Source organism: Triturus cristatus, chromosome 8 (assembly GCF_964204655.1).
Source record: "Triturus cristatus chromosome 8, aTriCri1.1, whole genome shotgun sequence".
Taxonomy (NCBI): Eukaryota; Metazoa; Chordata; class Amphibia; order Caudata; family Salamandridae; genus Triturus; species Triturus cristatus.
This window is the reverse complement of record NC_140591.1, coordinates 845,148,632-845,173,086: the sequence shown is the minus strand read 5'-3', so window position 1 is coordinate 845,173,086 and position 24,455 is coordinate 845,148,632. Positions and strand designations below refer to the sequence as shown.

The following is a 24,455-nucleotide window of genomic DNA, read 5'->3' as shown; positions in this document are numbered from 1 at the left end:
ATCATTGCCACCTATCCTGGGACATAAAAAATGTGGCAACTGCAAAGCTTGTGACTCTTCAATAGAGGGTATGTCTTTCGTGTATGGTACAAAAAACTTCACACGACCTACATTTACCAATTGCAACAGTAACAACGTTATCTATGCAATTTACTGTCCATGCGATAAAGTATATGTAGGGCAAACTACACAAAAAATCAAATGTAGAATTCTGCAGCATATGAGTAGGGTCAAATGCAGAACGCAAGGTGCACCTCTAGTTGACCATTTCCTGAGTTTCAATCATCCACCAGATAGTATGAGATGGACAGTAATTGAGAGGGTGCGGCTGCACCCGAGAGGTGGGAATATCCATTCTTTGCTTAATTATAAGGAGTGTAGGTGGATCCACTCCCTAGACTCTGTAAAGACAGGGCTCAACGAAAATGAAGAGACCAACAAACAACTGGGAATGCTATGCTTTAGGTAATTACACAATTACCACTTAACCTGTCTGTGATAAGCTTTGGGGAAGTTCGTTAACAGTCCTTACTCTAAATTTATGACCCGCCTAATGCACATGTATTGATATCAATATGCTCAGGATGGCTATTTTGTATGAAATCCAATTTACTGATATGGTTCCCCGGACATTATTCTGAAGATACATGCTATGACTACCTGTTTTTGTCCTGTCACCAATGTGCGATGAAATGTTGTACACAACGCATATATGATGACAGGCTTTTCAATTTCGCCTATATGCTGCATGATATGCAATGTAAGTAACGATTGCCCCCAAATGTTATCATATATATATAGATGGGTCCAAATAACTGCTTGGGGCTAGATGTATTCATGACCCCTGACTGTATTCGGAATAACTGCTTCTGATCGCAGAATATGGATAACTCAATCGGCATTGGTGGGTTAACTGATTTATTGTTCTCAAACATTCTTAACACAAAGTGTTTTGTTTACAAATATCTCGAAATCACCTATGTGGTATCTAAATGCCTATATTGCTAAGTACTGTTTTTCTATTTCTATTGCTTTTGGAAGTTGAGCCATCAGTTTCATTTGTTTTTTTATATTTATACCTAAATACCCACATTGCTAAGTACTGTTTGTTTATTTACATTGCTTTTGGGAGTTGAGCCATCGGTTTCATTCATCTTTATAAACTGACCACCTCCAAGCGCACTGGCAGGCTAATTAGAGCCTTGTGGCTGAGCAAAATGGTCTTCCTGCTTGAATACACTTTCAAACCAACATCGCATACGACCCAGCTGTGTTGGTCTAAATTCTAACAAATGCCGTATTTGGAGCATTTATTTATTTAAATAGGCCCTATTTATACTATCCGATTCAACATCGTATAAAATTGTGAAATCATGAAACCATAACGGAGACGTACTCGAGTCCTATTTCTTTATCCATAGCAGCTACTATTTAGCTGCTGCACGTATCACGGTCAGGTTGGTGGCGCGCTTCATACTGACTCCCCGAGACTCCGAGAATACATTTCAAACATCAGGTAGGAGTACTCTCCTCTATATACGGCTTCACGCTTGTAGCGCATGAAGCTACGACGTCCAATTATAGCCGATTAATTTTGTTTAACTTTCGCCGTATGGACCGTAGGTGGTTTTTGCAGTAACTCTGGTACTGCAGACTTTAGATTAATTGACTTCACGCACTTCAATGGACTTTACAACTGATTTCATGCCATCACTCCTTAATTGGGTCATAAGTTCGGTTTTTTAAGGAAAGAAATTACAACACTCGTCTAAAAACGTATAAGATCTACACTTATTACAATGAGGGGGTACCACTCCTTAATTGGGTCATAAGTTCGTTTTTTTAAGGAAAGAAATTATACCACTCGTCTAAACACGTATAAGATCTACACTTACTACAACGAGGGGGTACTGATGAATTAGCGTTACGATACGTTTCGCACGCAAATATGCTTGCGTTCTATATGAATTGGAGCCCGTGATGACTCCAGAGTTCAGAATGTTTGAAATGTTTACATAGCATACTAGTCCAATACCTAATGAGGGCTGATTTGTGATTTATTCTAGTGGAAGTGATATCCTGATGTCCCAGACTCCAGCATTGCTAAATAAATTATCCCGAAGTCAGGTGAGCTTTCCTATGGACCACTAAGCTTTAGTGGCGCCTTACCTAAACTCTATAGTCATTATTCTGAATATCCCTATTTGCGTTCAAATTTGCAGTGACTGATTGCTGGCACGCTGACCGGAATGACAAAAGGAGAACAAGAGTAGATAACTAGGCGAAGAAGAACCTAGACCTTCTGTGATATTGGTAAAAATTAACATTTTTACTTGTGGCATTTGGTGTTTAAGTAAGACTGGCATTTAGTACTTGATTACTAATGTGCACATATGTTAATAGGTAATCTCCTCTGACTGCCACTACGCCACATTGTCTGACTCCGGTCCTTTCACCGCTATTTGGGTGAGTTTATGGGAAACTTATACCTTCCCTAACTTTACTTTTAACACAGCAGATATTGATCTATATCTATTTCATGCAGGCTGTTATACATCCCCAATGTCCTGAAGAAGGCCCGACATGACCATATAGAACAACTGGTCGACACAGGGTCGAAACGTTGACGGTTCCACAGTCCTGCACTAATTGGAATACCTTGTACATACAGATTACAGGACGTGTGCCATACAAGGCTCATTACCTATCCATAAATTAGCCGAGGACTTTTTGTGTTAAAACAACTTCCTTTGTATTTTATTAACATTGTAAATATCCACTTTTGCACTATCACACTGAGTCACCCTATTCACTTTGTCACTGCGTCGTTGCTTTGTAAATATTTTTGTATATACAGCCCGTTTGTATTTTTCGTACATATCTAAAGGAGTTGATGAATGATTTAAAATTCACATGAAATACTTAAAATAAATTGTTACGTTTTTTGAAGTATTACTCAGTCTTTAAGATTAATTGCTTGCTAGATCATTGATTGCTGTGTTTTTGTTCTATTGATTTTTCTTCTTTCTAAATACTATTTCCCCTACGGAACCATTGTTCATATATATTTACGAGGCCCAGGTTCCTTGGGTTAAAGGGTTACCCCTGTGTACTTAACTCCTGGCATTAGAATATGAGCCTCCTTGAATCATAAATAACTGAATGTTACTGAATGTAAGCTGGTGTTAAGAATACCACCCTGTTTTAAGGAAACGTGTCAAACATCAGTTCCAGTGCATCCTAACAAAATAATTAATTTGGACATCATTTGATGATTGTGAAAAACAGAAACGTATCATGAAGCAAGAAATAAATCACTAACACAATCATTGACAAAAGTCAGAAAACGTAACTCCAAAATGGGAGAAAACCTGGAGAAGTAGAATTAGAGGCTGATGTTCCTTTTGATTATCTATTTGGGATACTGCAATCATCCTCCATTTAATTACATATTGGGTGGCTTCATCATTTTCAAAACCATTGTACTTAAGAGGAAGACCACTTGCATTCCCACAATTTGTGTCAAAATGGCATCAGCATTGTAGCTACATATTATTACCAAAACAGTTCTCTTAAGATTAGATAAATACAGCTGTATTTTCATTGAATCTTTCAGTTTTAGGTAGCGTCTTCACTGTTTCCTCTGCCAGTTACCACTATACAGTAATCACTATGTGTTGTACATCAAATTTTTTTATGTTTGAAAGACTTTATTGAGAATCAATAAATACCATGAAAATAACACAAGAACTGTGGTAAGCAGCCAGCAATTCATGAATGGTATTAAGAACATGAGAAAAATACTAAAGTCTTTATAATTTTGCAAGGAGGGGAAGAAAAGGAAGGAGGTGAAATAACATAAGGATACAAAGGAAATAAACAGTATCTGAAATATAATGATCTGAGAAAGGACGTTCTCATCCACATCCTAAATTAAATGAGTGAAACAACTATTATACAATAGAACTAAGAATGTCATCTTCCATACAAATACAATAGCAAATCAGAGAGAGAATATCTGTGGGGAAAGAAATTCTCAGATAATAGTGAATTAGTGTTAAACATAACATTATCAACCAAATTAAGAAATATAGTAAGAGGTAACCATAACAGTTCAGCATTATCAGAAGTTAAACTGTTCATTGTATCTAATTTATGATGCAAGCATAGCGAATTCCACCACACTTTATAAGATAACTTAGATGATGATTTCCAATTAAAGGTGACTTGCTGTAAAGCAATCACCCTCAAAATATTTAATTACTTATGTTTAGGAAAAGACTGTACAAGATAGTTAGCTAAAGAACCATAGAACATTTGAAAGAATCCTAAAGTGATGTTCTAAATTAAAAAACTTTCTGATCAAGGACCAAACCTTATGCCAAAAGTAAGGTGTATTAGGACACCTAAACAGCAGATGTATAAGATCAGCCGTAGGAAAACCACAAGACCAGCAGCTATCAGAGGCATCTGAGGAAAAGTTAGATTAGTGCAGGGGGTAAAATATAGTCTATGATAAAAAGTAGGGATTGTGTGATACTTGCTGACCTAGAACTTTTATAGATACATGCCCTTATCTTATTCCAAAAAGTAACTTCTCAAACAATATCAAGGTCCTGTTCCCATAAGAACTCCAACTTGGATTTGGTTTGAGAAGAATCCGGAGAGTTTTATAGCTAAATGCAGCTTTAGGACCAGTTTTCCGGAAATCGGTAAATCCAGATGCAAAAGAAACTGAGTAGGTGGCTTTCTGGAATGAAAGATAAATTTCCAAAATAGCATTCATTAATGATAAGAAACTAGGATAAAAGACTTGGGATAATGATAATCGAGATAGGAGGATGATTATGAAAAGGTTGAGATACCCACATAAGGCCCCTATCCTTTCAAGTACGCCAAAAAAGAGGACGGTTGTTAAGTTTAATCAAAGAGTTATACCATAAAGGCATATTCAGAAATAGCGAGGAAGTCAAAGTAATAGGGAGAACTGTAGATTTGATCAATGACATCGTTTTTTGTAAAATAGAAGAGTGAAGAAGCGATTTTGTAAAAGAAACAGATAGCTCCTCTTTGAAAGTAAAATCGAATTAAAGGCTTTTTCGAACTCTAGCCACAATGGAGAGAAAGATCAAAACAGCTCATACGTCTAGAGTGCTGCTTGATGGAGGGCAAAAGCTTTATTATAGTGATAGAAATTTGGAAAATTCACACCTCCCGTCAATTTGGATCTCTGTAAAGTAATTAAAGCTACTCTTGGCTTTTTATTATGCCATACAAACCTAACAATAAAAAAGAGTTAATTTTCTTAAAGAAATACTTTGGAATATGGACTGGTAACATAGAAAGTAGATAAAGCAAAAGAAGAGAGATAATCATTTTTATAGAGTCTAAGCAACCCCACCAAGATAAAAATAAAGGATTCCAAGAAGATAGAATACTCTCTATTTTAGTATTTAATTCTGTAAAGTTAATTTTGATGGTATACAGAATAGAACTAGTAAACCAAATCCCTAAATACTTAATCTTGGCAGAATGAGACTATTTATACCCTGTGAGATTATAAAACCGACTCAAAGTATAATTATTGAGAGGAAGGATTTCCGTTTTTTCTTTATTTATTTCATATCCTGATACCTTCAAAAATGAAGAGATTTCCTGAAGAACAATCAGGAGAGGAAATAAATAGGAGAATATCAACCGCATAAGCAGCAAATTTTAATTGATGCTCACCGTAAGGAAAACCAGCAGTAGAAGAATTATTACAAAAAGGAGAAGGAAAAGGCTCAAGCGCCAAGACAAATATTTTAGGGGAAAGTGGACATCCTTGTCCAACTCCTCTATGAAGAGAAAAATAAGAAGAAACTCTTCCATTGACTAGCACCGATGCACGAGGAGCAAAATATAAAAGAGAAATATGTGCTTTAAATTTTGGACCAAATCCATGCCATTGTAATGATTAAAGCATAAACTCCCAGCTTATTCTATCAAACGCTTTCTTAGCATCAATGGATATAGCTGCAAGGGAAGCTTAAAAGTAGGGGATTTACTAAGAACATTAAGAAGCAAGAGAGCATTTACCGATATAATTCTTCCTTTAATAAAGCCAGATTGTTCTTTCCCAATAAGATGAGCGAGAAACAACTCCAAACGAAAAGCCAAAAGTTTACCAACATTTTATAATCCACATTTAATAAGGAAATTAGTCTATAGTTTTTACAATCCTGGGGATCATTACCATCCTTATGTATAAGACAAATAATTGCTTCATGAAAAAGAACCTGAAGTGGTAGAAGAATCAATAGAATGTTTAAATAACTGATAGAGATAGGGAAGAAGAAGATGAGAGAAATGTAGATAAAATTCCACTGTGAACCCATCAAGACCTGGTATATTCCTTCATTTTAATGATTATAATGCTCAGAACAATTCATCAGAATTAAGAACACCCTCCAACAAGTCAAAATCCAGGTCAGGGTGAGTAATATTAGAAGTCTGACTTAAATATTCTGCAATTGTTGAAGAAGGGGTATATAACAACTTAGGACATTTTACAATTTCCTCTAAAATAGCTTGATGGTTAGTGATAGACTGCCCCTGTGAAGAGGATCTAGAATCAATAACAGGTCTCTTTTTTATCCTTTAAATAATTTGATAACAATTTACCTACTTTATTTTTCCCACCGTAATAACAAGCATTTTCCCACAGAAGTATGTGATTGGCGTCCTCAGTAGAGATAGTTTTGAACTGCAATTCAGCCTGCAACAAATCATGCAAATCTAAAGACAATTTTGAAGAGAAGCACCGCTGCTCCAAAGTTTCGATTGAATAGAGCAATGCATTAAACTCTTGCATTTTATTTGTCTTTTTCTTAGAGACATAATTTAAAATAAAGTCTCTCGCAGACGCATTAAACGTGGCCCACAATAAAACAGGTGAAATCTCTGAATTATCATTAAAGGAGAACAATTCTGAGGCAAACAAAATAAAAGAACTTGAAAATTGAGCCTCTTACAGTAAAAGATTATTGAAACTCCATCTATGTGGCGGGGATCTAGGGGGAACCAAATCCAAGTCAGTGATAACCAGGGCATGATCAGAAAGTTCAATTGGAGTAATGTAAGCTTGCACAAGACATTGTGAGAGAGATTAGAGAGAAAAATGTCGTCTAGTTGTGAAAGTGTACCATGAGTGGCAGAATAAAAGGTATAATTTTTAACTGTAAGGTTAGACAATCTCCATGAATCTACTAATGCATTTTTAGAAATGGCAGAAAGAAATTGCTTAGATATTTCATGTGACACAAATTGAACTGACGACTGTCAATCCCAAAAAGTATTATCAGGTTTTGTAGAAGCATAAACATTCAATATAGTTAAAGGTATATTACCTACAAGAACATCAATAATAACTCATGTACCAGCATTATCTACCTCTTGTGAAACCACATTAAGATTAAGAGACTTATTACACAATATTACAACCCCATTATTTTTAGTCACAGAGGGAGAAACAAACACATGATCAACCCAGTTTCTTTTAAATTTCAATGCTTCAGATTGAGTAGGGTGGGTTTCTTGAAGAAGAACGAGGTCAGGATTAGATTTACCGAAATGTAACAATATCCTCTGTCATTTAACCGGGTTGAGAGACCCCTTTATATTCCATGATATTACTCAGAATTATATAAAGAGCGAATCAGGGGCAAAAAAGTTGAGAACGCTAAGACTATTAAGACTAAAGACTAACACCATCAATATCGAGAGATAAAAAGGAAACCATGAAGAAGAAAGAATAGAAAATAGGAAAAAGATAATAAAGGAGGAAATAAAAGAAAAAAGTGAATGAAAAAGAATGAAGAAAACCAGGAACAGGAGGGCAATAAGAAAAAATGAGAAGCAGAAAGAAAAGACAGTACATATACAAAAAGGATGAATATAAGGACATACCTGAATAAATAACAATAGGAGAAAAACGGGGTGGTGACGACACATGGACGAAGACTCACCCAGGAGGGATGGAACCCACGCCACATCCGGACTATACACACTTACGAGATAGGACTGCACAAAGTAAACATACACGATGAATCTGTAAAAAAGACAAGGAAAACAAAGTTGAACACATAATATAACATATTAGAGCATTTCCAAAAAGCTACTAAGGAGACATACTAAACATTCAAGGAAACATTATTGACCTGACAGAAAAGAGAAAAAAAAACCTGCGAAGGAGAAAAAGAAAACATCAACCATTAGAGGGACTAGCTGTATCCATAGTAACCAAGGTATGAAACTGCATGAACTTTTTAAGTTCAGAAGGATCTTCAAAAGTTGTAGTGTTAATCTGGAATGTCACCTTAAAAATACAGGGGTGTGAAAAAAATAATCTGGCACCAATAGAGCAGAGAGGAGTGCGAAGATTAAGGAATTCTTTCCTTCTGGCTGCCGTTGCAAAGAATAATGACTTCCCTTTGTTTGACTGGAGATGATGACAATGCAGGACGAGGACCTAGCCTGTGAGCCCTCTGAATACTCAGTGTAGTGGAGGAAGACATATCTAACAATTTCAGAATGAAAGAGGTAAAGGAGTCAGTGTCATTACCTTCCAATACCTCCAGAAGGCCTAAATACAGAGATTATTTTGCCTGTTCCTGTTTTCCAAATCCTCTGTGTTGTTTAAGTTGAAAAACCTCCCTTCCCAGACAGTTGATTTTATTAGTTTCCTCACAAAGGTCTACAATCTGTTGTTCTACTAAAGATACCCGCTCCTCCATCGTTGACCATTTGTCATCCAAGTGTTGCATCCTGTTATTAGTCCCTTCCACGAAAGGACGTAGTGCACAAATCTCCTCCAGCAATAGTTTTAGAGAAATAGGAGACATGGACTTCTCAGGTGAGATAGGATCTTGTTTTAGTCGCTTAGATACCGAGGGAGGAGAACGATCTTTAGGTTGGGAGGATTGCATAGTGTCAGTCCAAAAATTCTCACTCATCAAACCATCCCCAAGTTCTCTATATCCCACCCATATTACTCCCCGACTCATTATCTGTATATTCTTATGTCCGATACTTTTCGTGACATTGCCTCATGCGATTCTGCACGTCTTGTTGCTGTTAATTCATCCCTCTAAATTATTTTACTGATACCACCCGCATTTAAACACCACGAACCGGCCCTTCATCCAAATATCACCTACACACACCTTTTTTGACATTCAAACACTCCCCCCTCTTAATCATGCTCACCCGTATCCATTCGCTCATGAGTTTACTATCTTATCGTTCTCCCCCTTGCGCTGAACCTCACACAACCACTACATCCACACTACAATTTTCTCTATTTAACCCATACCCATACACTCATAAATCTACTTTCATATCGTTCTACCCCTAGCACTGAACATCTCACATCAACTGCACTCGCACTTCAATTCACTCTACATTACACCCCAGACTCACTACACTCGCGCTCCAAGTTGTGCACACATTTACCCTCCCTGCTTCTCCAACCACTCCTGTGTAATTACACCTCACTCTTACGTTCCCAATATCTCTTTAATTCTTACATTCATTCATGCCCTACCAATATACAAACGTCACTCTCATCATACTGTTACAATTGTGGTATTAAATACCGGCCACTGCCGTTAAAAAACAACGTTCCTCATTTCTCTTCAACAGATGGTAACCTCCCTTCTTCCGTCCCTTATTTAAACACATGAGGCCCTCCCCATAGGTCAACCAATGTATAAAACCCCACCCTCAATATCACGTAGTCAAATTACTTTAAAAACCAATAAACTCCATTTCCCATAATGCAAATCGGCTTTAGGGATTGTGAACCAAACACTGCAATTGTTGACATTTGGCTTCATGGTAACTAAAAAAGTCTTTGTAAGTATTTCCATTTATAATTAAAATTGAGTTGCCAGCAGATGTTGAAAGTTCCAAACAATATAGTGTCAGCACTGTCTTTTCTGACGAACCACGATGTCTCGCCGATCGTGTGGATTTAATCAGTATTAAACCTTTTTCTCACTTACTCCACTTTTTTCTGCGGGTGCTCTCCCATTTCGGGGCATTCATTTCAACTTGAATTTCACGACAGGGGTAGGGACGCACACCTTTTTTAATTTCACCTTTTATCCGTTTATCCAATGTTTCAACAGAATGCGTGCTGGATGGCTAGGTGCCATGCCCCAACGGCACCTGGATAGATCAATGTCACACAATGTGCGTTTGGCTGGGACGAGATCCCGCCCCACTTGTGTGACATTGATCTATCCAGGTGCCGTTGGGGCATGGCACCTAGCCATCCAGCACGCATTCTGTTGAAACATTGGATAAACGGATAAAAGGTGAAATTAAAAAAGGTGTGCGTCCCTACCCCAGTCGTGAAATTCAAGTTGAAACGAATGCCCCAAACTTGGAGAGCACCCGCAGAAAAAAGTGGAATAAGTGAGAAAAAGGTTTAATACTGATTAAATCCACACAATCAGCAAGACATCGTGGTTCGTCAGAAAAGACAGTGCTGACACTATATTGTTTGGAACTTTAAACAACATCTGCTGGCAACTCAATTTTAATTATAAATGGAAATACTTACAAAGACTTTTTTAGTTACCAAGAAGCCATACGTCGACAATTGCAGTGTTCGGTTCACAATCCCTAAAGCCGATTTGCATAATGGGAAATTGAGTTTATTGGTCTTTAAAGTAATTTGAATACATTAGATTGAGGGCGGGGTTTTATACATTGGTTGACCTATGGTGAGGGCCTCATGTGTTTAAATAAGGGACGGGACAAGGGAGGATACCATCTGTTGAACAGAAATGAGGAACGTTGTTTGTTAATGGCAGTGGCAGGTATGGACTACCACAATTGTAACAGTATGATGAGAGTGACGTTTGTATATTAGTAGGGCATGAATGAATGTAAGAATTAAAGAGATATTGGGAACGTAAGGGTGAGATGTAATTACACAGGAGTGGTTGGAGAAGCAGGGAGGGTGAATGTGTGCACAACTTGGGGCCCGAGTGTAGCGAGTCTGGGGTGTAATGTAGAGTGAATTGAAGTGCGAATGCAGTTGATGTGAGATGTTCAGTGCTAGGGGTAGAACGATACGAAAGTAGATTTATGAGCGTATGAGTATGGGTTAAATAGAGAAAATTGTAGTGTGAATGTAGTAGTTGTGTGAGGTTCAGCGCAAGGGGGAGAACGATAAGATAGTAAACTCATGAGCGAATGGATACGGGTGAGCATGATTAAGAGGGGGTAGTGTTTGAATGTCAAAAAAGGTGTGTGTAGGTGATATTTGGATGAAGGGCCGGTTCGTGGTGTTTAAATGTGGGTGGTATCAGTAAAATAATTTAGAGGGATGAATTAACAGCAACAAGATGTGCAGAATCGCATGAGGCAATGTCACGAAAAGTATCGGACATAAGAATATACAGATAATGAGTTGGGTAGTAATATTGGTGGGATATAGAGAATTTGGGGATGGTTTGATGAGTGAGAATTTCGTTAATGCAATCGGGTATATTGGCTTAATAAATATCGAATGTGGGGACAATAAAATATGATATATTGTTATAGGATATTTAATTTAACTGCATAATATTTTGGTGATAATTTGATGCTTGATGGCTCAATAGATAACAGAGACTGTTTGACTTGTCTTTGTAGTTACCCCTGATGAAGGGCACCAACGGCCCAAAATACATTGGGTTTTTAAATAAACATACACTGCCTTGGACGAATTTGCATCACTCGTGTTTGTGTAAGAGGTTCAGAGGGCCCAACATGAGCATTAGAAAACTTGAAAATTGGCATACCACACCGTGTGTGGAGAGAAAAATGTGGAAAATGCGTTTAAATAAAAGTGTTTACCATTAGGATTATGAGGAACATATTGAATAAAATTGGCATAATCAAAGGATCGCCAAGATGGCGACATTCAGTTGTGCGTTTGGCTGGGGCGAGATCCCGCCCCACTTGTGTGACATTGATCTATCCAGGTGCCGTTGGGGCATGGCACCTAGCCATCCAGCACGCATTCTGTTGGAACATTGGCTAAACGGATGAAAGGTGAAATTAAAAAAGGTGTGCGTCCCTATCCCTGTCGTGAACTTCAAGTTGAAATGAATGCCCCGAACTTTGGAGAGCACCCGCAGAAAAAAGTGGAGTAAGTGAGAAAAAGGTTTAATACTGATTAAATCCACATGATCAGCAAGACATCGTGGTTCGTCAGAAAAGACAGTGCTGACACTATATTGTTTGGAAACTTTCAACAGCATCTGCTGGCAACTCAATTTTAATTATAAATGGAAATACTTACAAATACTTTTTTAGTTACCATGAAGCCAAACGTCGACAATTGCAGTGTTTGGTTCACAATGCCTAAAGCCGATTTGCATTATGGGAAATGGAGTTTATTGGTCTTTAAAGTAATTTGACTACGTGATATTGAGGGCGGGGTTTTATACATTGGTTGACCTATGGGGAGGGCCTCATGTGTTTAAATAAGGGATGGGAGAAGGGAGGATATCATCTGTTGAAGAGAAATGAGAAACGTTGTTTGTTAACGGCAGTGGCAGGTATGGAATACCACAATTGTAACAGTATAATGAGAGTGACGTTTTTATATTAGTAGGGCATGAACGAATGTAAGAATTAAAGAGATATTGGGAACGTAAGGGTGAGATGTAATTACACAGGAGTGGTTGAAGAAGCAGGGAGTGTGAATGTGTGCACAACTTGGAGCGCGAGTGTAGCGAGTCTGGGGTGTAATGTAGAGTGAATTGAAGTGTGAGTGCAGTTGATGTGAGATGTTCAGTGCTAGGGGTAGATCGATACGAAAGTAGACTTATGAGCGTATGGGTATGGGTTAAATAGAGAAAATTGTAGTGTGAATGTAGTGGTTGTGTGAGGTTCAGCGCAAGGGGGAGAACGATAAGATAGTAAACTCATGAGCGAATGGATACGGGTGAGCATGATTAAGAGGGGGTAGTGTTTGAATGTCAAAAAAGGTGTGTGTAGGTGATATTTGGATGAAGGGCCGGTTTGTGGTGTTTAATTGCGGGTGGTATCAATCAAATAATTTAGATGGATGAATTAACAGCAACAAGATGTGCGGAATCGCATTAGGCAATGTCACGAAAAGTATCAGGCATAAGAATATACAGATAATGAGTGGGGGAGTAAAATCGGTGGGATATAGAGAATTTGGGGATGGTTTGATGAGTGAGAATTTCGTTAATGCAATCGGGTATATTGGCTTAATAAATATCGAATGTGGGGACAATAAAATATGATATATTGTTATAGGATATTTAAATTACCTGCATATTATTTTGGTGATAATTTGATGCTTGATGGCTCAATAGATAACAGAGACTGTTTGACTTGTCTTTGTAGTGACCCCTGATGAAGGGCACCAACGGCCCAAAATACATTGGGTTTTTAAATAAACATACACTGCCTTGGACGAATTTGCATCACTCGTGTTTGTGTAAGAGGTTCAGAGGGCCCAACATGAGCATTAGAAAACTTGAAAATTGGCATACCACACCGTGTGTGGAGAGAAAAATGTGGAAAATGCGTTTAAATAAAAGTGTTTACCATTAGGATTATGAGGAACATATGGAATAAAATTGGCATAATCAAAGGATCGCCAAGATGGCGACATTCAGTTGTGCGTTTGGCTGGGGCGAGATCCCGCCCCACTTGTGTGACATTGATCTATCCAGGTGCCGTTGGGGCATGGCACCTAGCCATCCAGCACGCATTCTGTTGGAACATTGGCTAAACGGATGAAAGGTGAAATTAAAAAAGGTGTGCGTCCCTATCCCTGTCGTGAACTTCAAGTTGAAATGAATGCCCCGAACTTTGGAGAGCACCCGCAGAAAAAAGTGGAGTAAGTGAGAAAAAGGTTTAATACTGATTAAATCCACATGATCAGCAAGACATCGTGGTTCGTCAGAAAAGACAGTGCTGACACTATATTGTTTGGAAACTTTCAACAGCATCTGCTGGCAACTCAATTTTAATTATAAATGGAAATACTTACAAATACTTTTTTAGTTACCATGAAGCCAAACGTCGACAATTGCAGTGTTTGGTTCACAATGCCTAAAGCCGATTTGCATTATGGGAAATGGAGTTTATTGGTCTTTAAAGTAATTTGACTACGTGATATTGAGGGCGGGGTTTTATACATTGGTTGACCTATGGGGAGGGCCTCATGTGTTTAAATAAGGGATGGGAGAAGGGAGGATATCATCTGTTGAAGAGAAATGAGAAACGTTGTTTGTTAACGGCAGTGGCAGGTATGGAATACCACAATTGTAACAGTATAATGAGAGTGACGTTTTTATATTAGTAGGGCATGAACGAATGTAAGAATTAAAGAGATATTGGGAACGTAAGGGTGAGATGTAATTACACAGGAGTGGTTGAAGAAGCAGGGAGTGTGAATGTGTGCACAACTTGGAGCGCGAGTGTAGCGAGTCTGGGGTGTAATGTAGAGTGAATTGAAGTGTGAGTGCAGTTGATGTGAGATGTTCAGTGCTAGGGGTAGATCGATACGAAAGTAGACTTATGAGCGTATGGGTATGGGTTAAATAGAGAAAATTGTAGTGTGAATGTAGTGGTTGTGTGAGGTTCAGCGCAAGGGGGAGAACGATAAGATAGTAAACTCATGAGCGAATGGATACGGGTGAGCATGATTAAGAGGGGGTAGTGTTTGAATGTCAAAAAAGGTGTGTGTAGGTGATATTTGGATGAAGGGCCGGTTTGTGGTGTTTAATTGCGGGTGGTATCAATCAAATAATTTAGATGGATGAATTAACAGCAACAAGATGTGCGGAATCGCATTAGGCAATGTCACAAAAAGTATCAGGCATAAGAATATACAGATAATGAGTGGGGGAGTAAAATCGGTGGGATATAGAGAATTTGGGGATGGTTTGATGAGTGAGAATTTCGTTAATGCAATCAGGTATATTGGCTTAATAAATATCGAATGTGGGGCCAACGAAATAGGATATATTGTTATAGGATATTTAAATTAACTGCATATTATTTTGGTGATAGTTTGATACTTGATGGCTCAATAGATAACAGTGACTGTTTGACTTGTCTTTGTAGTGACCCCTGATGAAGGGCACCAACGGCCCGAAATGCATTGGGTTTGAAATAAACATACACTGCCTTGAACGAATTTGCATCACTCGTGTTTGTGTAAGAGCTTCGGAGGGCCCAATATAAGCATTCAAAAACTTGAAAATTGGCATACCACTCCGCGCGTGGAGAAAAAAATGTGGAAAATGCGTTGAAATAAAAGATCTCATTTATCACCATATGAGTTTTGCTGATTTTGTTTGGAAACTACTGACAATGACTGGAAGAATTTAACCCGAGTGATTATGTTTAACATAACCAACGGTGATGTTTGCTATAATATGTCCTGCGACCCTGTTTTCATTGGTAAATGTGCTCAAATACAACTTGACAGTACTCAACCTACCATGACATGGCAAGAAGAAACTTTGTGTAAACATCAAAATGACACTGTTTGTGAGAATGTGCAAAACCACATGGTGTGCAAACACGTAGTATCTGCTGCTAGTCATTTCAGACATGTCAAACTGCCTGTAGGGTGGCTGTTCTCATGCGGCAACATATTTCAGTGAATATTACAGGAGGACCATCTGCCTTTACTAGATTAGGTTTGATGATATTTCCGTTAGATCCAGCATCACATGCTCGAAATACGAGAGAAGCTGTTCAGCTTAGTGAACATTGTGACTCTGAAGTTCATTTGTTATCCAAATCTGGATATGTTAGTTTAGCTGCTACTATAGAAGGAATTCCAGGCCTAGCAATTTATAACTCTAGAACTATTAGTAGATTGGAATGTTTAATGGTGAAAATGGTGAAAAACATTAATCATACTTCGATTGCTTTAGCAGAATTATTATTAGATGTAAGGGGGGCAAGAAAAGCCATATTACAGAACAGAGCCGCTATTGATTATTTACTTCTGAAACACTATCATGGATGACCAGACTTTGAGGGAATGTGTTGTTTTAATCTCTCAGATCATTTAAAGTCAATTCAGTCCCACATTAAAGCCTTACACAAGTTAGCTAAAAATGTTAAGCAGGATGTAGAAAATGGTTGGTGGGATTGGTTGTTTGGGTAGTTGCCGGATTTTGGTAAACTTTGCTCTATTCTAGGTGGGGTAGCATTAGCAATATGTATCTTGATATTATTATGTTGTTGTATTCAGTGTGTGCATAATCTTTTGTCTATGCTTCGACCCCAAGTAATTGATTTTAGATCAGTGTGTTATATGAGTGTTAGACCTGTCCGCCCTAGGGTGACCTTCCCTGTGTTTTTTTCGCCCTTGCCTCATTTTTCCACCCTCTTTTTGGTTGGCTCTAGGTCTTCGGGCACCTTACCATTGCTGGTCAATGTCAAGGTGCAGGTGCTCTCTACCACTAAGATGGCTGCCACAGACCCCTGCTACTGCGGAGCGGTCTTTCAAGTAGCGCCCTAGTTGCCAGGAGCTGCCTAGAACCCTTAGGTATTGTGACATCACTAGCCTGGTTCCCCTGACCATCCCTAGAATGTAGAAGGCCCTGGAACCTTCCGGAATAGAGGGAGGTCACCTGACCTGGGAGTATAAATAGAAAGGGCGGGAAACTTTCTAGTGAGTTGATGAGGTACCACTGACCTGGGGGGGACCCTGTGCTGGAGTTTAGGCGGAAGGGGGAGGGGGCACCTATACCACTAGGGGTGACTAGGTCTAGGCCTTGCCCGCTAAGCTGCGTGAGGATACCTGACCAAACCCACTGACCTGGCCCAGTGTGAGGGAATCCCCTAGGGACCATCAGGAGAGGCCTAACTGGCAGCAGCCTCCTACTCAAACCCCCATCCCCCGAACTGACTAACTAACCCCTTGTCAGGAGAAAGGGCCGTGTACCATCAGCGCCATAAGGAATCATCAGCTATGAAGAACTGCTGAAGCGCTATGTCAGAAACCTCCTGAAGCGCTATGTCAGAAACCTCCTGAAGCGCTATGCCAGAAACCTCCTGAAGCGCTATGTCAGAAACCTCCTGAAGCGCTATGTCAGAAACCTCCTGAAGCGCTATGCCAGAAACCTCCTGAAGCGCTATACCTGAAGAGCGCCGTAACCCCCCTGAGGCGCTGACACCTGAGGCGCTAACTCTGAAGAGCGCCGTAACCTTCCTGAGGCGCTGAGCCCCGTCGAACTAACTCTTTGAAGCACCTACATCCCCCTGAGGCTGGGAAGCGCTAAGTGCCCCGATACACCGCCGCTGCCCGAGTCCTGCAGCACGAGAGCCAAGACGTAATCGGGTGCCCCAGACTCACCGCTGCTGCCCTAGGTGACTGCCACTGTCAGGAGGGCCGGCCTCCCCGCTCGAGGGCCCCGCGTCCGCTGAGGAGAAATAGGCGGTGTTATCCCCTGACGATCGCAGCCGTTCCCAGGAAACCCCCCTCTATCACGTGACGAGAGCGCCGGCCGCGTCTCAGGCCTCGCCCCCGCTCCCGCCCACGTCCAGCCTCCACAGAGCGCCGTAAGCACTCCCTGCGAGCGGCACTGCAACGGCGGGGGTGAAGCGACTCCGGGACTTCCCTGACATCGTAGAGGCCTGCGCAAGGGCCCCGGAGGGCCGAAGAGAACAGGTAACATCCCCGGGGAGGGGGGCGGAGATCCCAACAGCGCGGGAGGGCTGCCGAGAAGTCTCCAGTCTCACCGGAGGCAGCCCCCGCATCCGCCCCTCCCCGGGAAAGTCTAAGACTGGGCCGAGGGTGCTGAGGACACGCCGGGAGAAGTGGGACATCCCGGGCCTTAGCACATCGAGTGTATGAGGTGGGGAAAGAGCCACTAGGACAGCGCCAATGTGCCATCTGGAACCCCCCTTTTCCACTGAGGTGACTGTAAGCCATACCAGATCGTTCCTGTTACAAGGGGATAAGAACCCCAGTTATCGTGTCACTAGAAGAGCGGGTTGAAGAGCTAGTGGATTGATGAATTAATGTTGATTTACGGCATAAGTTGTTCACAGATATTAATGATTTCATGCTGATTTCCTCTATATGATATACCTAATGGATTAATGAATTCATGTTGTTTTACTGCATAAGTTGTTCACAGACAGTAATGAATCCATGCTAATCTATTGCTTATGCTATTCGAAGATAGTAATGAGTTTATGCTAATGAATTACATATGTTATCCGCAGATAGTAATGATTCCATGCTAATTTTCTGAATAGGAGTTATTTATAGATACAAATGAATTTATGCTAAATCACTTCCTGCTACGACCTACTACATAAAAGGTTTTGTTTTTAAACCCAAGTGGTGTGGTGTGTTTTCATTGCGTGCGTAACTCTGCTTGGTTGGATGTGCGTGCTGTACGACTACGTTACACCAGAGGCCTTCGGGAGCCTTCCTGCCACGAGCCAGGCTACCTTTGTGAATTGGCAACCCCAGTTCCAACATAATTTGGTGCTCAGCGGTGGGATGACAAACCTGTAGTTGTGCAGCACCCTTCAGTGAAGCAGAGTACGCCGCAATTGGACACCTATTGTTTTAGCAAGCATAGCCAGGTGGCCCCTACTGTCTAACGGTGTGCCCAGAGGATTGCCCTAGTTGTTACCTACGTCCTGATATTCACTCATATTGTCTGGGTCCCCACCTGTCAGAATGGAGTTCCAGCTAGCCAACATAGAGGAATACTCGGTGGTTCAGCTGAGGAGTTTCTGTCAGGGGATGGGGGTGGCAGTTGGGAAGAGAGCCAAAGGAGAAGAGCTCCGTAAAGCCTTACAAGCATGGGTATTAGCCCACCCAGAGAGGAAAGGGGACGAGGAGCCAGAGGAGCAAGGGGCCTTAGGGGAGGCGGGCACGTCAGGAGAACTAGACCTGCTGCATGTTGATGTCAGTGAAACCTTGTCGCCAGGGAGACGTTCTGGGGCAGGTAGTAGTGTGTCTAGAAGGAGTGCCTCGCCGGAGGAATATGAGGACAGGAGAGAGGAGAGGTTACTAAGGTGGGAGCTTGCAAAGTTGGAAAAAGAAAAGGAAGATAAGAGGCTAGCAATGGAAGAAAGGAAGCTTGCGCATGAGCTCCAACTCAAAGAACTGGAGTTGAGAGCATTACAGATCAGTGCGCAAAGGAATGTAAATGGTGGCAGCGTACCAAGCGTACCAGAGGTTCCACGGGAGCCTAAATTCTACCTCCCAAAAGATGTGATTGCTAGTTACGGGGTGGGGGATGACATCAACCGGTGGTTGGAGGCGTACGAAGTATCCCTGAAGGTCCATGGGGTGCCCACAAGCTACTGGGGGGGTGGCCTGTACAGATATATACCTCCTGTAGTGAGGGACACCCTCCTGTATTTAGAGAAGGTAGACCAAACCAACTATCCGGTGATGAAGGAGGTCCTGCTTAAAAAGTTTGGCCTCACCCCTGAGAGATACCGTCAGAGATTCCGTAGCAGTCACAAGCTAACCACGCAGAACTGGGTGGATTTCTATGATTATGCCCGGAAGGCCTTAGATGGATGGGTGCGTGGCAGCGAGGTGCAGGATTTTGAGGGTCTGTACAATTTATTTCTGAGAGAGCACCTCTTGGATAAGTGTTTTCCGGAGCTGCGCCAACACTTGGTGGACCGCAAGTTGACCGACCCCCGGACACTTGCGGAAGAGGCGGACACTTGGGTTAGTACCCGAGTGACCTTTAAGGGTTCCGGGGCAGATGGCCCGAAGGGTGGACAGAGCACCCCCCAGAGGAAAGAGGGGGGAGATAAAAAGAAGGAGCTCTCCCGAGGCCCACCAAACAGGCAGTTTGGGAAAGGTGTAGGGACCCCCTCTCAGTCCAGTTTCCCAAAGTCCACTCACCCTGACAAGGGTCAACCACCCAGAATAGTCAAGTGCTATGAATGTGGGGAGGTGGGACACTATAAGGGGGATGCCCAGTGTCGCAAAAGAACTCCCGCCCCCACAGGAGGTAAGCCCCCTGGGGTGGCTAGTATAGCGCTTGGGGTGGAGTTGCCCCTAGATAGGGAGGGGGAGTGGACAGGCCTGACCCTTGTCTCACTGGGGGATAGGGAAGAGGTTCCAGTGATTTCCTTACCATCGAATACTGCCAAATACCGGCAGAGGGTGCAGGTGAACGGACAGGAGGTGGAGGCTTTGAGGGACACAGGTGCTAGCATGACCACCGTAGTAAGGCGGCTGGTGTCCCCGGAGCAGTTGATCCCTGACATGTTCCATCCGGCCGTATTGGCCGATGGCAGCCTGAGTCATTACCCGGTGGCTCAGGTTTCCTTTGAGTGGGAAGGAGTCATAGGCCCCTTAAAAGTTGCCGTGAGCCCTGCCCTGCCGGTGGACTGTCTGCTCGGGAACGACTTGGAGACCAATATCTGGAAGGAAGTGGAGCTACGAGCCCACACAGAAATGCTGGGGTTACCAGGATGGGCCTGTGTGGTCACAAGGTCCATAGCTGCCCGGCAGAGAGCTCACACCGAGTTGGAGCCCGAAAGTACAGCCCAACCCGAAGTTGGACCAGTAGAGGAGGTGGATACCCCCCGTGGGGTGGAAGAGGAGCCGGCGGTTGTGGCTCCAGAATCCGCGGAGGTGGATGTTGTTCCTGTGGGGGACCTGCCTATCCCGGCCGGTTGGTGCGTGGAAGGAGGGCCTACCCGGGAGGAATTTCGCCGGGGCCAGAGAGAATGCCCCACGCTTGAAGGCATGCGGCGACAGGCCACAGCTCAAGCGACTAATAAGGAATCTGGTAATTACCACGTTTACTGGGAGGATGGCCTCCTGTATAGCGAGCCGAAGGTTCCGGTGCATGGATCTTCAAGGGCCTTAGTCGTGCCCCAATGCTACCGGACCTTTTTGCTGGAGTTAGCCCATGAGATACCTCTAGCTGGACACCTGGGCCAGGACAAGACTTTCGCGCGGTTAGTTCCGCATTTTTATTGGCCCAGGATGAGAGTTGCCTCTGACACCTACTGCAAGACCTGCAAGACATGCCAGGCAAGTGGCAAAACAGGAACCAAGGTGAAGGTCCCCTTGGAACCGCTTCCGGTAGTCGGGACCCCTTTTGAGCGGGTCGGGATCGACATTGTGGGACCATTGGACCCTCCGACTTCTTCGGGACACCGGTTCATCCTGGTGTTAGTGGACCACGCCACCCGGTACCCGGAGGCCATTCCTCTGAGGACCATCACTGCACCCGTGGTGGCGCGGGCCCTAATGGGGATTTTTACCCGAGTGGGATTCCCCAAGGTCGTGGTGTCGGATAGGGGCACAAATTTCATGTCAGCCTATATGAAGGCCATGTGGAAGGAGTGCGGGGTGACCTATCGGTTCTCCACTCCTTATCACCCCCAGACTAACGGACTCGTAGAGCGTTTTAACAAGACCTTAAAGGGGATGATCCGGAGCCTGCCAGAGGACTTGAGGCGGAAATGGGACATCCTCCTCCCTTGCTTGCTATTTTCGTACCGCGAGGTGCCGCAGAAGGGAGTCGGGTTCAGCCCCTTTGAGCTGCTCTACGGCCATCCCGTTAGGGGGCCCCTCAGCCTTGTCAAAGAGGGATGGGAGAAGACTTCGATGAAGCTTCCCCGGGATGTTGTCAGCTATATGCTGGCATTCCGCAGCCAGATGGCCAAGCTGTGGAAGGAGGCCTCAACCAATCTAGAGGCCAGTCAAGCCGTCATGAAGGAGTGGTATGACCGCAACGCTCGGACGGTGGAGTTGGATGCTGGACAGAAGGTGTGGGTCATGGAGCCTGGGGAGCTTAGCGCCCTCCAGGACCGATGGACTGGTCCGTTCGAGATTGTGGAGCGGCGAGGCCAGACCACCTATGTAGTAGACTTGAAGACCCCCCGGCAACCCCATCGGGTGTTCCACGCCAACCGCCTGAAGCCGCACCATGAGAGATCGGAGATGACCCTCCTCATGGTGACGGATGGAAGCGAGGAGGAAGAGAGCGAACCTCTTCCTGACCTTCTGGCGGCCCACGAAAAGGATGGCACGGTAGAGGGAGTGGTCCTCTCCCCATCCTTGACCCCGGAGCAACGGAGGGACTGCCGCCAGGTACTGGAGCAGTACGCCTCGTTGTTCTCCCTCACGCCTGGAATCACACATCTGTGTACCCATGACGTGGACACAGGGGACAGCCCACCGGTTAAAGCCAAGTCTTATCGGCTGTCCGACAAAGTGAAGAATAGTATCCAGGGGGAGGTGACCAAGATGCTGGAGCTAGGAGTTATCGAGCCCTCCAGCAGCCCTTGGGCAAGTCCGGTAGTGTTGGTGCCGAAAGCGGCCCCACCGGGCACCACACCAGAACTTCGGTTCTGTGTGGATTATCGGGGTTTGAATTCCGTCACCAAGACGGACGCTCATCCGATCCCTCGGGCGGATGAGCTGATTGACCGGCTGGGAGCAGCCCGGTACCTTAGTACCATTGACCTGACGTCAGGGTACTGGCAGATTGCCATGGCGGACGGAGCACGGGAGAAAACGGCGTTCTCCACCCCCGAGGGCCACTTTCAATTTAAAGTGATGCCCTTTGGGCTCAAGAATGCTCCGGCCACGTTCCAGCGGTTGGTGAACCAGGTGCTATCTGGCATGGAGTCCTTCTCAGCGGCCTACCTGGACGACATAGCTGTCTTCAGTAGCGGCTGGGAGGACCATCTGCAGCATCTCCAGGAGGTGCTGCGGGCTCTGCAACGAGCTGGTCTAACCATCAAGGCCAGCAAGTGCCAGATCGGACAGGGATCTGTCGTTTACCTGGGACACCTGGTGGGCGGGGGTAAGGTGCAGCCCCTCCAGGCCAAGATTGAGGCCATATTGGCCTGGGAGCCCCCCAAGACCCAGACTGAGGTCCGAGCCTTTCTCGGACTCACTGGATATTACCGCCGGTTTGTCAGGGGGTATGGAACCATCGTTGCCCCCCTGACTGAATTGACATCTAAAAAGCAACCACGGAAAGTCAACTGGACAGCTGCTTGCCAGGAGGCATTTGACACCTTGAAGCAGGCAATGTGCACCGCCCCGGTGCTTAGGACTCCTGACTATACCAAGGAATTCATCGTGCAGACAGACGCCTCTGAGCATGGTATAGGCGCTGTGCTCTCGCAACTGAACCAGGATGGCCAAGATCAACCGGTGGCTTTTATATCTAGAAGGCTCCTTCCCAGGGAACAACGGTGGAGCACCATTGAACGTGAAGCCTTTGCGGTGGTCTGGGCGTTGAAGAAGTTGAGACCATACCTTTTTGGTTCTCACTTCCTCATACAGACCGACCACCGCCCCCTTCGCTGGCTCATGCAAATGAGAGGCGAGAACCCAAAGTTGCTAAGGTGGTCCATTTCCCTACAGGGGATGGACTTTCGGGTGGAACATCGGCCCGGAGTTGACCACGCCAATGCGGACGGTCTCTCCCGGTTTTTCCGCCTTAGCGAGGAGAGCTCCCTAGAGGTTGGGTAGGTCTCCCCACTTTCGGCTGGGGGGGGCGCCTGTTAGACCTGTCCGCCCTAGGGTGACCTTCCCTGTGTTTTTTTCGCCCTTGCCTCATTTTTCCACCCTCTTTTTGGTTGGCTCTAGGTCTTCGGGCACCTTACCATTGCTGGTCAATGTTAAGGTGCAGGTGCTCTCTACCACTAAGATGGCTGCCACAGACCCCTGCTACTGCGGAGCGGTCTTTCAAGTAGCGCCCTAGTTGCCAGGAGCTGCCTAGAACCCTTAGGTATTGTGACATCACTAGCCTGGTTCCCCTGACCATCCCTAGAATGTAGAAGGCCCTGGAACCTTCCGGAATAGAGGGAGGTCACCTGACCTGGGAGTATAAATAGAAAGGGCGGGAAACTTTCTAGTGAGTTGATGAGGTACCACTGACCTGGGGGGGACCCTGTGCTGGAGTTTAGGCGGAAGGGGGAGGGGGCACCTATACCACTAGGGGTGACTAGGTCTAGGCCTTGCCCGCTAAGCTGCGTGAGGATACCTGACCAAACCCACTGACCTGGCCCAGTGTGAGGGAATCCCCTAGGGACCATCAGGAGAGGCCTAACTGGCAGCAGCCTCCTACTCAAACCCCCATCCCCCGAACTGACTAACTAACCCCTTGTCAGGAGAAAGGGCCGTGTACCATCAGCGCCATAAGGAATCATCAGCTATGAAGAACTGCTGAAGCGCTATGTCAGAAACCTCCTGAAGCGCTATGTCAGAAACCTCCTGAAGCGCTATGCCAGAAACCTCCTGAAGCGCTATGTCAGAAACCTCCTGAAGCGCTATGTCAGAAACCTCCTGAAGCGCTATGCCAGAAACCTCCTGAAGCGCTATACCTGAAGAGCGCCGTAACCCCCCTGAGGCGCTGACACCTGAGGCGCTAACTCTGAAGAGCGCCGTAACC

The 24,455-nt window shown here is 43.9% G+C and overlaps 1 long non-coding RNA gene across 3 annotated transcripts in view; it reads right to left on the bottom strand.

Annotated features, from left to right (window-relative positions):
* LOC146805161 (uncharacterized) overlaps window positions 1-24,455 on the bottom strand; it is a 245,637-nt gene that overhangs the window by 167,003 nt on the left and 54,179 nt on the right. For all 3 annotated transcript variants that reach the window (XR_014967794.1, XR_014967795.1, XR_014967796.1), the window contains one exon: window positions 7,948-8,089. This is a non-coding gene — a long non-coding RNA (uncharacterized LOC146805161). The remainder of the gene's footprint in view (window positions 1-7,947; window positions 8,090-24,455) is intronic.